The sequence below is a fragment of the Leptodactylus fuscus genome, chromosome 5, assembly GCF_031893055.1.
Source record: "Leptodactylus fuscus isolate aLepFus1 chromosome 5, aLepFus1.hap2, whole genome shotgun sequence".
NCBI classification, from domain to species: domain Eukaryota; kingdom Metazoa; phylum Chordata; class Amphibia; order Anura; family Leptodactylidae; genus Leptodactylus; species Leptodactylus fuscus.
The window spans coordinates 2,075,699-2,088,881 of record NC_134269.1 but is presented as its reverse complement, the minus strand read 5'-3'; the positions used below and the strand labels follow the sequence as shown (position 1 = coordinate 2,088,881).

At 44.6% G+C, this 13,183-nt stretch overlaps 1 pseudogene; it reads right to left on the bottom strand.

Moving 5' to 3' along the window:
• Positions 1-918: 918 nt before the first annotated feature.
• On the bottom strand, positions 919-1,867 carry LOC142204247 (olfactory receptor 11L1-like; annotated as a pseudogene).
• Positions 1,868-13,183: the final 11,316 nt, after the last annotated feature.

Below are 13,183 nucleotides of genomic sequence, written 5' to 3'. Positions count from 1 at the left end.
TCTGTACAACCAACCAGTTGCAGTGGTAGAGAGGGGTGGTATCACTACACGTCCCCCTGATATTTATAGCACCAATCACTGCCAGATGCTGGCTCCCCTATAGATCATTGAATCTCTGCTGGCAAACTGTTATTGGCCAATCAGATTTCTCCAGCCAATTGCCAACATTGGCACTGAGACGGGACATCCACCCTCCCAGCGGAGAAGATTGCTGCTGTCCATGAAAGCAGAAAATCTTCTCATGATCACTATAACCCCGATCACATTGACCCCTCAGTGTAGGAACGTACTATTATATCCATTTATGTTAAGTTCTTGGTGGTCAAGCCACTGATTTTTTTTTTTTAATGGCCATCACTTTCTTGCAAATCTATCTTCATGGACTTAAAAAATGGACCAACTTACTTGTATTGCAGAAAGGCCCAAAAAAGGACATGTGCTATTTTTTGAGGATGGAATTCACAGGCATGTGTAAGTTGACATGGGTTTTTTTTTAGTCAGGATTTTGAGGCCGTAGTCGTCTCAAAATCCTGACCAAAAATACGTCTCCCAATGAAATCAATGGCTCCTGGAACAAGAAGCAAGATGCTCATTTTTCAGGCCATTTCGCTTTGTGATTCAGCATGAAGACACTCCCTCCTCCCAACTAGGTCCATTCATTGGGCCTAATCCAGAGTGGAGCGCGTGTCTGGATACTGATGCAGTGCACCGGCTTTCAGTTGTGGCTACCCGGCTTTTGGCTCAGAACCTGAGGCGGCCTCCACCTCAGGTTCTGGTCCAAAAAACCCAGTGTGAAGTTACCCTTAGGCTATCATTGTTCTGAAAATGTCCCTGTGATGGCCGGTACAAAAGCAGCCATCACACGGTCATTTTTCATATCATGTGCATAAGGCCTTCTGCAAATATTAAGAAGTCGCCCTAGAAGAGAGAACACATTTTACTCAAGAGGTTCTTAAGAGCCCGAGTAATGTCTCTATTGCTCAAGCTATATATTATAGGGTTAAACAGTGGAGTTAGTACAGTGTAGAACAAGGAGAGGATTTTCTTTGCTGTGGTCTTATTAGGGAATAAATAGATACTAATTATGGACCCATAATACATGGACACGACGGCCAGGTGAGAGCTGCAGGTGGAGAAGGTCTTCTGTCTACCAGTTTCTGATGGTATCTTTAGTATGGTGATGATGATGTACACATAGGAGACCACAATGACAATAAATGGACAGACTGCGAGTGGGACAATCAAAAATATACTCTCTGCTTTCAGTAAGGATGTGTCTGAGCATGACAGTTCAAGTATTGGGTCTCTATCACAGAAGAAATAGTCAACGATGTTTGGTCCACAGAATCGGTAGCGGCTTATTGTCATTGAAATCATCACGATTACAACAAAAATGATTGACCAGAACAACTCGATGGCCTTTAAACAGAAAGTGAGGTCCATGACGGAGGTGTAATGTAGAGGGTGACAGATGGCCTGATACCGGTCATAGGACATCACCGTCAGGAGAAGGGTTTCTAATATCTCAGATGCTAAAAAAAAGTGAAATTGAATCAAGCACCCGATCAGAGTCACCGGGCCTCCTTCATACAACACAACGTGGAGCATGTTGGGTACAATGGTGGAGGAGAGCAGGATATCTGAGAAGGAGAGCTGTGTGAGGAAGAAGTACATGGGAGAGTGGAGGGATCTGCTGGAGGACACCACCAGGATGATCAGGAGGTTTCCACATATAGTCACACAGTAGATGAGCAGCAGCAGGAGGAAGAAACACGAAGAGCTTTAATCTCTGGAAATCCTGGAATCCGTAAAGATGTATCGAGGTCACCGAGATGGATTTATTTTTCATATCATTCCCATAGTCCATGATTTGATTAGATATTTATAATGTAGTAAATTTGCGGACTGTGATGGATTTTATCTGTAAGTGTTATTGGGAAATATATAAATGGTATGAGTGACATTAAACTAAAGTCAAATAAAAATGAATATTACCGCCTTTGTGCCCTAAACAGCAGCAGAGTCACATTAGTGGCATCCAGACAGTAATATATCCCCATTAATGCATTAGACTGCTCCTTAAAGTTTTTTTGTCTAGTCTAGATAGCAATACGTTTGATAACCTATTTTGATAAATTCCTCTCCTATCCATTCCTCCCATCCCTTCTTCCTATTCCTTCCTCCTATCCCTTCTTCCTATTCCTTCCTCCTATCCCTTCCTCCTATCCCTTCTTCCTATTCCTTCCTTCTATCCATTCTTCCTATTACTTCCTCCTATCCCTTCTTCCTATTCCTTCCTCCTATCCCTTCCTCCTATCCCTTCTTCCTATTCCTTCCTCCTATCCCTTCGTCCTATTCCTTCCTCCTATCCCTTCTTCTTATTCCTTCTTCCTATTCCTTCCTCCTATTCCTTCTTCCTATTCCTTCCTCCTATCCCTTCTTCTTATTCCTTCTTCCTATCCCTTCTTCTTATTCCTTCTTCCTATTCCTTCCTCCTATCCCTTCCTCCTATCCCTTCTTCCTATTCCTTCCTCCTATCCATTCTTCCTATTACTTCCTCCTATCCCTTCTCCCATCCCTTCTTCCTATTCCTTCCTCCTATCCCTTCTTCCTATTCCTTCCTCCTATTCCTTCCTCCCATCCTTTCTCCCTATCCCTTCCTCCCATCCCTTCTCCCTATCCCTTCCTCCCATCCCTTCTCCCTATCCCTTCCTCCCATCCCTTCTCCCTATCCCTTCTCCTTATTCCTTCCTCTTATCCCATCCCTTCTTCCTATCCCTTCTCTCTATTCCTTTCACCCATTCCTTCCTCCCATTCCTTCTACCCATTCCCTTAGTTACCTTGCTTCTTCCTCTGCATCCATCCTAAGTCATCTATGGCTTCTTATACACAGATGCTAAGTTTGTACAGAATATAAGGATTCTCTTCTAATATAATGTTTTCTACGTCACTGGAAAAAATGTTCAATATTCCAGGCTAAAGAAATGCCAGCGGCTCCAGATGTCAGACGGACATAATATTGGATTTCTTCCTTGTTCCAAGTATTTTTTTGGATTTTGGAATATTTTCCTCTTACAGGATTTACAATTGATTGGCCATGACTGAATCTCTTCAGATGTATAACATTAGTCCAGCTGAATACATCCCAACCTTCCGCAGAGCACACGGAGGGTCTCGTAACCAACACTTGTCTTGTTATTTCTTGGGCCAGTGAAGTCTCATACGCTCTGCTGTGATGTTATTACTTAGTGGCCCTTTTATAGATGAACATACAATGATGATACATTGGCCGTGTCCTGGGGAATTCATCCTCGTAAACATAGTAATAATAATTGTAATATTTCTATCATAATTGGTCTTTATGGAATTATAGTAATTAGCATTAAATAGGAGAGACAATCTCTAGTCATATATCTGTTATGAAGCATCGCTCAAAACTAATCCAAAATGGCAGGGTCACCAGAAAGACCAATTCTTTTGGCATTTTTTTTTTTTTACAGAGTTCCGCTGTTTGGAATTACTGAAGTTACATTTTAGTCATCTGAATATGTCTGGAAGCAGAAATAATACTGTAAATTTGAGTTGAATCATTTTTATTTCAACCGGCTGTGAGTGAGAAGGAAAGCTTGGAATGGAGGATCTTGTTTAGTAAAACTACTTCAGGGTCCACTATGGGTCAGTATTTGTGACCACCCATTGGGGCAGGTGGAATTGCAGTCTTTCAAGTTGTGACATACAAATCAAAATCATCTGAGATATGAATTACTATTATAAAGCCACTCTTATGGATCCTTTACATAGAAGCAAGAACTGGGAGATATTTTGAAGGATTTCCAATTTCCTTAGGGTGGTTTAAAAAAAAAACAAAAAAACTGTGCTGCATTTAGATACCGAACAACATGCTTGGAGGCCGGTGACATGCTGTCAGCACAAGGTGCAAAAAAAGAGTTGTAAGTAGGGTTGAGCCAATCTTGAAATTTCAGGATCATTTTTAAAATCCGAATTCTGATCATTTTCCATCTGAACCCGATCCCAATTCCGATGCTAATGCAAGTCAATGGGATTTTTTTTTTAATTATCGAAGATCAGATTTTAAAAACTATCCTATTCACTACACAGCATGGAGTCCAAAACTTGTTTAAATTTTTGGACTCCACGATGTGTAGTGATTAAAAAAAAATCCCTCGGCTACTTACCCCCTGGTGTCCGCTTACCTGCACAGATCCGCTGCCGCTCCCAGTTCTTCTCACTCCTCTTCTCTATCATTGACATGCCTTCAGAGCGCTGTGCGGGCCCCCACCTCCCTAGGCTAGTGTTAGAGATGATGGGAGTAGGCGGGGCTTGTTGTGGCTTAGCAGAGTGTGGGCGTGGAGATGTGAGTGCATCACTCACGTCTCCCCTCCCAGTACCTGCCCACACTCTCCTAAGCCATAAGCCCCTCCTTCTCTCAGCATCTTTAACACTAGTCTAGGGAGGCGGGGGCGCGCAGGGTGCTCTGAAGGCATGTCAATGATAGAGAAGAGGAGCGAGAAGAACTGGGAGCAGCAGCGGATCTGTGCAGGTAAGTTGAGTGATCGGGATTGGAATTCCGTTCCCGATCTTTTTTAGGCGGGATCGGAACCCGATCCCGATCGTGTAATTTACTCGATCGCCAAATGGGATCCGATCTTTTCCGATCCCGGTCACTCAAACCTAGTTGTAAGTCCTATATAGGTAAAAATATAGAGATTGATCACCTACTCAGGTTATACCTGGATAGGCACATGTGGATGGAGAAGCTTTGATTGGCTGCTGTGTCCTCCAAAAACCTACTTTAGGCTAAGTCCAATGGGCCATAAATGCCGCGCTAAAGCGCTGCAGGAACAACCACGGCGGGAACGCATTGTGGTTCTTCCTGCAGTGCTTTGAGCAGAAAGTTCATAGAGTTTTCCTCTGTTGAGTTTCTGTTACCATAAGGGTAAGTTCAGACGGGGTTTTCTGGACCAGAAGCTGAGGGGGGGGCCACCTCAGGCTCCGATCCAAAAACTGGGTAGCTGCAACTGAAAGCCAATGGACTGTACCAGAATCCAGTCGTGCACTCCGCTCTGGATTAGGCCCAATGAATGGGCCTAGTCCGGAGCTGGGTGCGTCTTCAGGCCGAATTGCGAGCCAACATTGAGCAAGAACGGCTCAATGAGAACCGTCTTTTTGTCCCAAAAAATCTGTGCGTGAACTTAACCTTATAGCTACAGGAAAGGCACCGGCGTATCCATAGATGTGGATTTTGAGATGGATTCGACCTCAAAATCCTGACCAAAAAACCCCCATGTGAACCTACCCTTATACTCCAAGGTCTCCTCAGACCCCAGAGTATAAAACACGGAGGCCTGAGAAGATAAGTAAAAAATAAACATTTTCCTTTTGTCTAACCTATTATGGGCATCCTTATTTCACCAACAATCCCCGGGCATCATTATTTGACCTGATGTCATGCACCTCAGCGGTCACATGGGGTGGTCAGACATGACACAAAGTATAATAATAGTAGTTTATGCCAAATAGTTACATAGTTACATAGTAGATGAGGTTGGATGAAGACATCAGTCCATCAAGTCCAACCTATAACCCTACAATCCCTACAGTGTTGATCCAGGTGTAGGCAAAAAACACCATGAGGCTCATGCCAATTGCCCCATTTCAGGGGAAAAAATTCCTTCCTGACTCCAATCTGGCAGTCAGTATAAAAATCCTGGATCAACGTGTCCTTAAAATCTAGAATCCATAACCTGTAATATTTTTCTTTTCAAGAAAGGCATCTAGGCCCTCTTTGAACTTGTTTAATGAATCCGCCATCACCACTTCCTGGGGCAGAGAGTTCCAGAGCCTCGCTGTTCTTACTGTGAAGAATCCCCTTCTATATTTCTGCTGAAACTTTCTCTCCTCCAAACGTAGAGGATGTCCTCTTGTCACTGTCACTTGTCTAGGTGTAGAGGACGGCCCCTTGTCACTATCACTGGACTAGATGTAGAGGATGTCCCCTTGTTACTAAATGCAATCAGGACCAGTCATCCAAATGTAAATACACAGGAAAGACGAAATAAAATCAATGGATCCGCGCTTACCCTTCCAACGATTTTTATTCAGCATACAATAGACAACACACAACGCGTTTCGGGACGCAGCCCGTCCCTTTCTCAAGTGTCCGTTTTTGTCAAAAAATGGACACTTGAGAAAGGGACGGGCTGCGTCCCGAAACGCGTTGTGTGTTGTCTATTGTATGCTGAATAAAAATCGTTGGAAGGGTAAGCGCGGATCCATTGATTTTATTTCGTCTTTCCTGTGTATTTACATTTGGATGACTGGTCCTGATTGCATTTTGTTTACTATGGGGATCCTTGCTGCTGAACAACCCTCTTGAGTGATATTGTTGTTTTACACTTTAAATACATATCACAAGGTGATTATTTATTGCCCTAATCAGTGATTAAGATTTCAACTATCTAGGGATAATGTGCTAGGTATTGCGCGGTGCTCTTTGTGTTTTTTTCTAGTCCCCTTGTTACTGTCACTGGTCTAGGTGTAGAGGATGTCCCCTTGTCACTGGTCTAGGTGTAGAGGACGTTCCCTTGTCACTGTCACTGGCCTAGGTGTAGAGGATGTCCCCTTGTCACTGGTCTAGGTGTAGAAGATGTCCCCTTGTCACTGTCACTGGCCTAGGTGTAGAGGACGTCCCCTTGTCACTGTCACTGGTCTAGGTGTAGAGGATGTCCCCTTGTCACTGGTCTAGGTGTAGAAGATGTCCCCTTGTCACTGGCCTAGGTGTAGAGGACGTAACCTTCTTGCTGTCACTGGCCTAGGTGTAGAGGACGTCCCCTTGTCACTGTCACTGCTCTAGGTGTAGAGGATGTCCCCTTGTTACTGTCACTGGTCTAGGTGTAGAGGACGTCCCCTTGTTACTGTCACTGGTCTAGGTGTAGAGGATGTCCCCTTGTCACTGGTCTAGGTGTAGAAGATGTTCCCTTGTCACTGTCACTGGCCTAGGTGTAGAGGACGTAACCTTCTTGCTGTCACTGGCCTAGGTGTAGAGGACGTCCCCTTGTTACTGTCACTGGTCTAGGTGTAGAGGACGACCCCTTGTCACTGTCACCGGTCTAGGTGTAGAGGACATTCCCTTGTCACTGGTCTAGGTGTAGAGGACGTCCCCTTGTCACTGTCACCGGTCTAGGTGTAGAGGACATCCCCTTGTCACTGTCACCGGTCTAGGTGTAGAGGACATTCCCTTGTCACTGGTCTAGTGTAGAGGATGTCCCCTTGTCACTGTCACTGGTCTAGGTCAATTTCTTTGGTCCTCTTCCAGCTTCCTGAATCACCTCAGTGCTCCCGCTTCCCTCCCCACCATAGAGCACCACCAAGGTCTGTGATACTATGTAGGAGCCACATGGACCATCAACACAATAGTCATTGAGGTCTATGGGATAATTTTCTGTAATACTGTATGTGCTGAGCAACAAAAAACCTCCTTAAACAGCTTCATACATGGAAATATATCAATAAAAAAGTTAAGGGTGTAACAAGATGGCGAATTGAATACATTTTTGAATTTTTCAATATTTTTATTAACATAACCATGTCTCTATAAGCTTAACATGAGTCTTCTGACATTATCGATAAAGTGTCCCTCTTACTGGACAGTCGACACCATAGAAACAAAGCTTAAAGGAAAATTGTGTCCTGACAGTTTTCTCCTATTTCCCACCCATTTGGAATTGTCCAACTTTCTAATATGGAATGTTCAAAGGTTCCATTAGAATTTCGAAAGCGAAGACTAAAAACTAACAATGTAAAACCAATCATTGTCGGGAAAACATTAAAATCCAAAAAGTTTATAATGTAACAAATCTTTATTTTTGCTTTGTACCCATAGAAGGAGGCCAGACCACCTGTAACACAGTAGAAACTTTGCTCAGGAGGTGTATAAGTGCACGAGTGATATCTCTACTATTCAGGCTGTATATTAGGGGATTGAGGAGCGGGGTTACAATGGTGTAGAACAAGGAGAGGATTTTCTTTGCTGAGACCTTATTTGGAACCAGATAAATATTTGGGAATAGATAAATAGTAATTGCGGATCCAAAATATAAGGAGACCACAGTCAGGTGAGAGCTGCAGGTGGAGAAGGTCTTCTGTCTCCCAGTTACAGATGGGATCTTCAGTATAGTGAGGATTATATACACATAGGAGACTATTATCACAATGAATGGGCAGACCGCTAGGGGTATCATGAAAAATATACTTTCTGCCTTGACTGCTGAAATGTCTGAGCAGGAAAGTTCTAGTATGGGACCTAAATCACAGAAGAAATGGTCGATGATGTTTGGTCCACAGAACCACAAATAGCTCATGGTTACTGACATCACCAGTATCACAACAAAAACGATGACCCCAAAAAGCACAAGGACCCTTAGACAAAATGTAGGGTTCATGACCATGGAGTAATGTAGTGGGTGACAGATGGCCTGGTACCTGTCGTAGGACATCACCGTCAGGAGAAGGGTTCCTAATATTTCCGAGACTGCAAAAAAGTAATACTGACATAAACAACTTATAAAAAACATGGAACTTCCTTCATGTAGCACAAGGTGGAGCATGTTGGGTACAATGGTGGTGGAGAGAAGAATATCTGAGAAGGAGAGCTGTGTGAGGAAGAAGTACATGGGAGAGTGGAGGGATCTGCTGTAGGACACCACCAGGATGATCAGGAGGTTTCCACATATTGTCACACAGTAGATGAGCAGCAGGAGAAGAAACACAAAGATACTTAAACTCTGGAAATCCTGGAATCCGAAAAGTAATATCACCGTGACCAAGCTGGAGTTACTCTGCATGATATTTGATATTCCATATGGTTTGAACTGAATCAACTTGCTGGATTCTAGCAAACCTAAAAAAATTTAAAATGCAAATTTATTTAACATAACTCATAAAATTAAGTTGAAATCTGATGAGATAGAATGGATATTCAGTAACCAATAGTCATAGTTCTGTACAATACAAGTCCATCCAGTCCAGTCTATAATCCTAAATGTAAGCCAAAGCCCAGAAAGTAGGTGCCCAATGTCCCATAATAGGGTTAACAATTCCTCCCTAATTTAAAATATGGTGATCAGAATAAATATTAACCTACAACCCATCGTAGTCACCTAAATCCCATCACTAACCTCAGAAGACATCCAGGACCTTCTTGATCTTCAATGAATCCACCATTACAAAATCAAGAGGAGAAAGTTCCCCCCATCCCTCTGTTCTTACAGTAAAGAGTCCCCAGCTGTGATTTATGGACAGTTTTTTTTCTTGGATTGACCCTTATCCATTTTTCCCCCCAAACTTAACAAATCCAAATTTGATATTCAGTCTTGGTCGTGTAACCTCCCCATTCTCTTAAAGGGCCCAGGCTAAAGAAATCTCATGGACGCCAGATGAATCCAATATGATAGTTCTCCTCTTTGCAAATATTGTGTGAATATAAAGATATTGATATATATTAGGAGAATGTTACAGGATGAGGTCACTATAATATTCCTCTGGCTGATGTAATGTTTGTACCTGACGGCCCTTTTTATAGATTAATGACCTACAATATTGGTGTCGTGGGAAATCCAAGAGGGGAAACCATGTGGGAATGGAACAGTGTAAATATATCTCCATTATAATTGGTCTTCATGGAATTCTCGTTACTGACATTGTAATTGTGTATCATTGTCCCCGGGGATGTATCAGGATTACAAGAAGAAACACAAAGATACTTCAACTCTGGAAATCCAGTAATACACAAAGGAAGTATCACCGTGTCAAGTTCATTAAGAAGTTCATTAAAATGTAATCTAAATCAGATTAAATGTAAGTTAGGTTTTGAGTATCTACTATAGCGACAGTGAGGGGGGTTCTGTCTACAGCTAACAACTGCCCCCCTGGTCACCATATTCATTCTACTTTACAGGTATTGTCATCGCTTATTGTCCCGGGTAGGGATCACATCCTAATTAACCCTTCAGTATCTGTTTGGAGAGAATACACAAGCTCCATACAGATGTTGTCCTTGGCTGGATTTGAATACTGGACTCCAAAGCTGCAAGGCTACAGTGCTAACCACTGAGCCAATATACTAACCACTGAGCCACCATGCTGTTCCTATCTCAGGGCTATGGTAAAGATTAAATATTTTTCTAGTACTACAAACCATCTGCCAGTTTACTTTATGAACCAAAAGTGGTAATGTGTTACTCGGGATCACAATAATAATTGGAGTCCCAGGGGGTGTAGAAAAAAATTGATACTCACCGTCCCTCACCTCTCTCAGGCTGTCTTGCAGCCTCTGGTGTTTTTTCACAATGCTCTTAGGTAGAGATGAGCGAACACTAAAATGTTCGAGGTTCGAATTCCGATTCGAACAGCCGCTCACTGTTCGTGTGTTCGAACGGGTTTCGAACCCCATTATAGTCTATGGGGAACAGATACTCGTTAAGGGGGAAACCCAAATCTGTCTCAGGAGGGTCACCAAGTCCACTATGACACCCCAGGAAATGATGCCAACACCTCTGGAATGACACTGGGACAGCAGGGGAAGCATGTCTGGGGGCATCTAACACACCAAAGACCCTCTATTACCCCAACATCACAGCCTAACAACTACACACTTTACACATTCCAAAAAACCTCTGTCAAAGTGGGAAAATACCTTGAAGCATGTGTATTTGGCACTTGGAGTGAGGAGAGCTTTTCACCAGCAGTGAATTTGGCCCTTGTAGTGAGTTGAGGTTGGCACCAACATTGCTTTTGAAAATCAGGGTGGATTGAGCCTCTAACCAGCAGAGTTTGGGAAAATTCATGGTGGAAGGAGCCTCTAACCAGCCAAGTTTGGGGAAATTCATGGTGGAGGGAGCCTCTAACCAGCACAGTTTGGGGAAATTCATGGTGGAGGGAGCCTCTAACCAGCACAGTTTGGGGAAATTCATGGTGGAGGGAGCCTCTAACCAACACAGTTTGGGGAAATTCATGGTGGATGGAGCCTCTAACCAGCCAAGTTTGGGGAAATTCATGGTGGAGGGAGCCTCTAACCAGCACAGTTTGGGGAAATTCATGGTGGAGGGAGCCTCTAACCAGCCCAGTTTGGGGAAATTCATGGTGGAGGGAACCTTTAACCAGCAGAGTTGTGGGAAATCAGGGTGGAGGGAGCCTAGTAGTAGCAGAATTGTGCAAAGCTTATGGTGGATGAGTATGAGGATGCGGTGGAATTGGAGAGGTTGAGCACAGACAGGGAGATTCATGGTGGAGGGAGCCTCTAACCAGCACAGTTTGGGGAAATTCATGGTGGAGGGAGCCTCTAACCAGCCAAGTTTGGGGAAATTCATGGTGGAGGGAGCCTCTAACTAGCACAGTTTGGGGAAATTAATGGTGGAGGAAGCCTCTAACCAGCAGAGTTGTGGGAAATCAGGGTGGAGGGAGCCCCTAACCAGCCAAGTTTGGGGAAATTCATGGTGGAGGGAGCCTCTAACCAGCCAAGTTTGGGGAAATTCATGGTGGAGGGAACCTCTAACCAGCCAAGTTTGGGGAAATTAATGGTAGAGGCAGCCTCTAACCAGCAAAGTTGTGGGAAATAAGGGTGGAGGGAGCCTCTAACCAGCACAGTTTGGGGAAATTCATGGTGGAGGGAGCATCTAACCAGCCAAGTTTGGGGAAATTCATGGTGGAGGGAGCATCTAACCAGCACCGTTTGGGGAAATTCATGGTGGAGGGAGCCTCTAACCAGCCAAGTTTGGGGAAATCCATGGTGGAGGGAGCCTCTAACCAGCACAGTTTGGGGAAATTCATGGTGGAGGGAGCCTCTAACCAGCAGAGTTGTGGGAAATCAGGGTGGAGGGAGCCTCTAACCAGCAGAGTTGTGGGAAATCAGGGTGGAGGGAGCCTAGTAGTAGCAGAATTGTGCAACGCTTATGGTGGATGAGTATGAGGATGTGGAGGAATTGGAGAGGTTGAGCACAGACATGGAGTTTCATGTTGGGGTGCTTTACACAGGTGGGCACGAAAATGAAGGTTCATTTTTATCAAAGTGAGCCGGTTGGCACTCTCAGCTGACAGACGGGTGCACTTGTCAGTGATGATGCCACCGGCTGCACTGGACACCCTCTCAGATAGGATGCTGGCGGCAGGACAGGACAGCACCTCCAAGGCATATAGGGCAAGTTCAAGCTACAGGTCCAACTTCGACACCCAATACGTGTAGGGCGCAGAGGGATCGGAGAGGACAGGGCTGTGGTCGGAAAGGTATTCCCGCAACATGCGCCTATTCTTTTCACGCCTGGTGACACTAGGACCCTCAGTGGCGGCACTTTGGCGAGGGGGTGCCATCAAGGTGTCCCAGACCTTAGACAGTGTGCCCCTTGTTTGTGTGGACCGGTGAGCACTTGGTCGCCTACTGGAGGAACTGCCCTCCCAGGGGTCAAGGATAGCAAAGATCCAGTACTGGTTGTCCTCCATGATTTTCACAATACGCTTGTCAGTTGTAAAGCACCCCAACATGAACTCAGCCATGTCTGCCACAGTGTTAGTTGGCATGACTCCTCTGGCCCCACCGGAAAGTTCAATCTCCATTTCCTCCTCATCCTCCCTTTCTACCCATCCGCGCTGCAACAATGGGACGATTCGAAGTTGCCCGGAAGCCTCCTGTATCACCATCACATCATCGGTCAACTCTTCTTCCTCCTCCTCTTCCTCCATTAAACGCGATGAAGCGGACAGATGTGTGGACCTACTCTCCAGCTGTGACGGATCGGATGCTTTCCCTGACTCCTCTGTGTGATCTGAATTATCCCTGATGTCAATCAGGGATTCTCTCAGAACACACAAGAGCGGGATTGTAAGGCTCACCATCGCATCCTCAGAGCTCACCCTCCTTGTGGACTCCTCAAAGACCCGTAGGATGTCACAAAGGTCTCTCATCCATGGCCACTCATGGATGAGAAACTGAGGCAGCTGACTTTGTGGCACCCTAGGGTTTTGTAGCTGGTATTCCATCAAAGGTCTCTGCTGCTCAACCACTCTATTCAACATCTGAAACGTTGAGTTCCAGCGTGTGGGGACGTTGCACAAAAGCCGGTGTTGTGGCACATGCAGGCGTTGCTGGAGAGATTTTAAGCTAGCAGCGGCT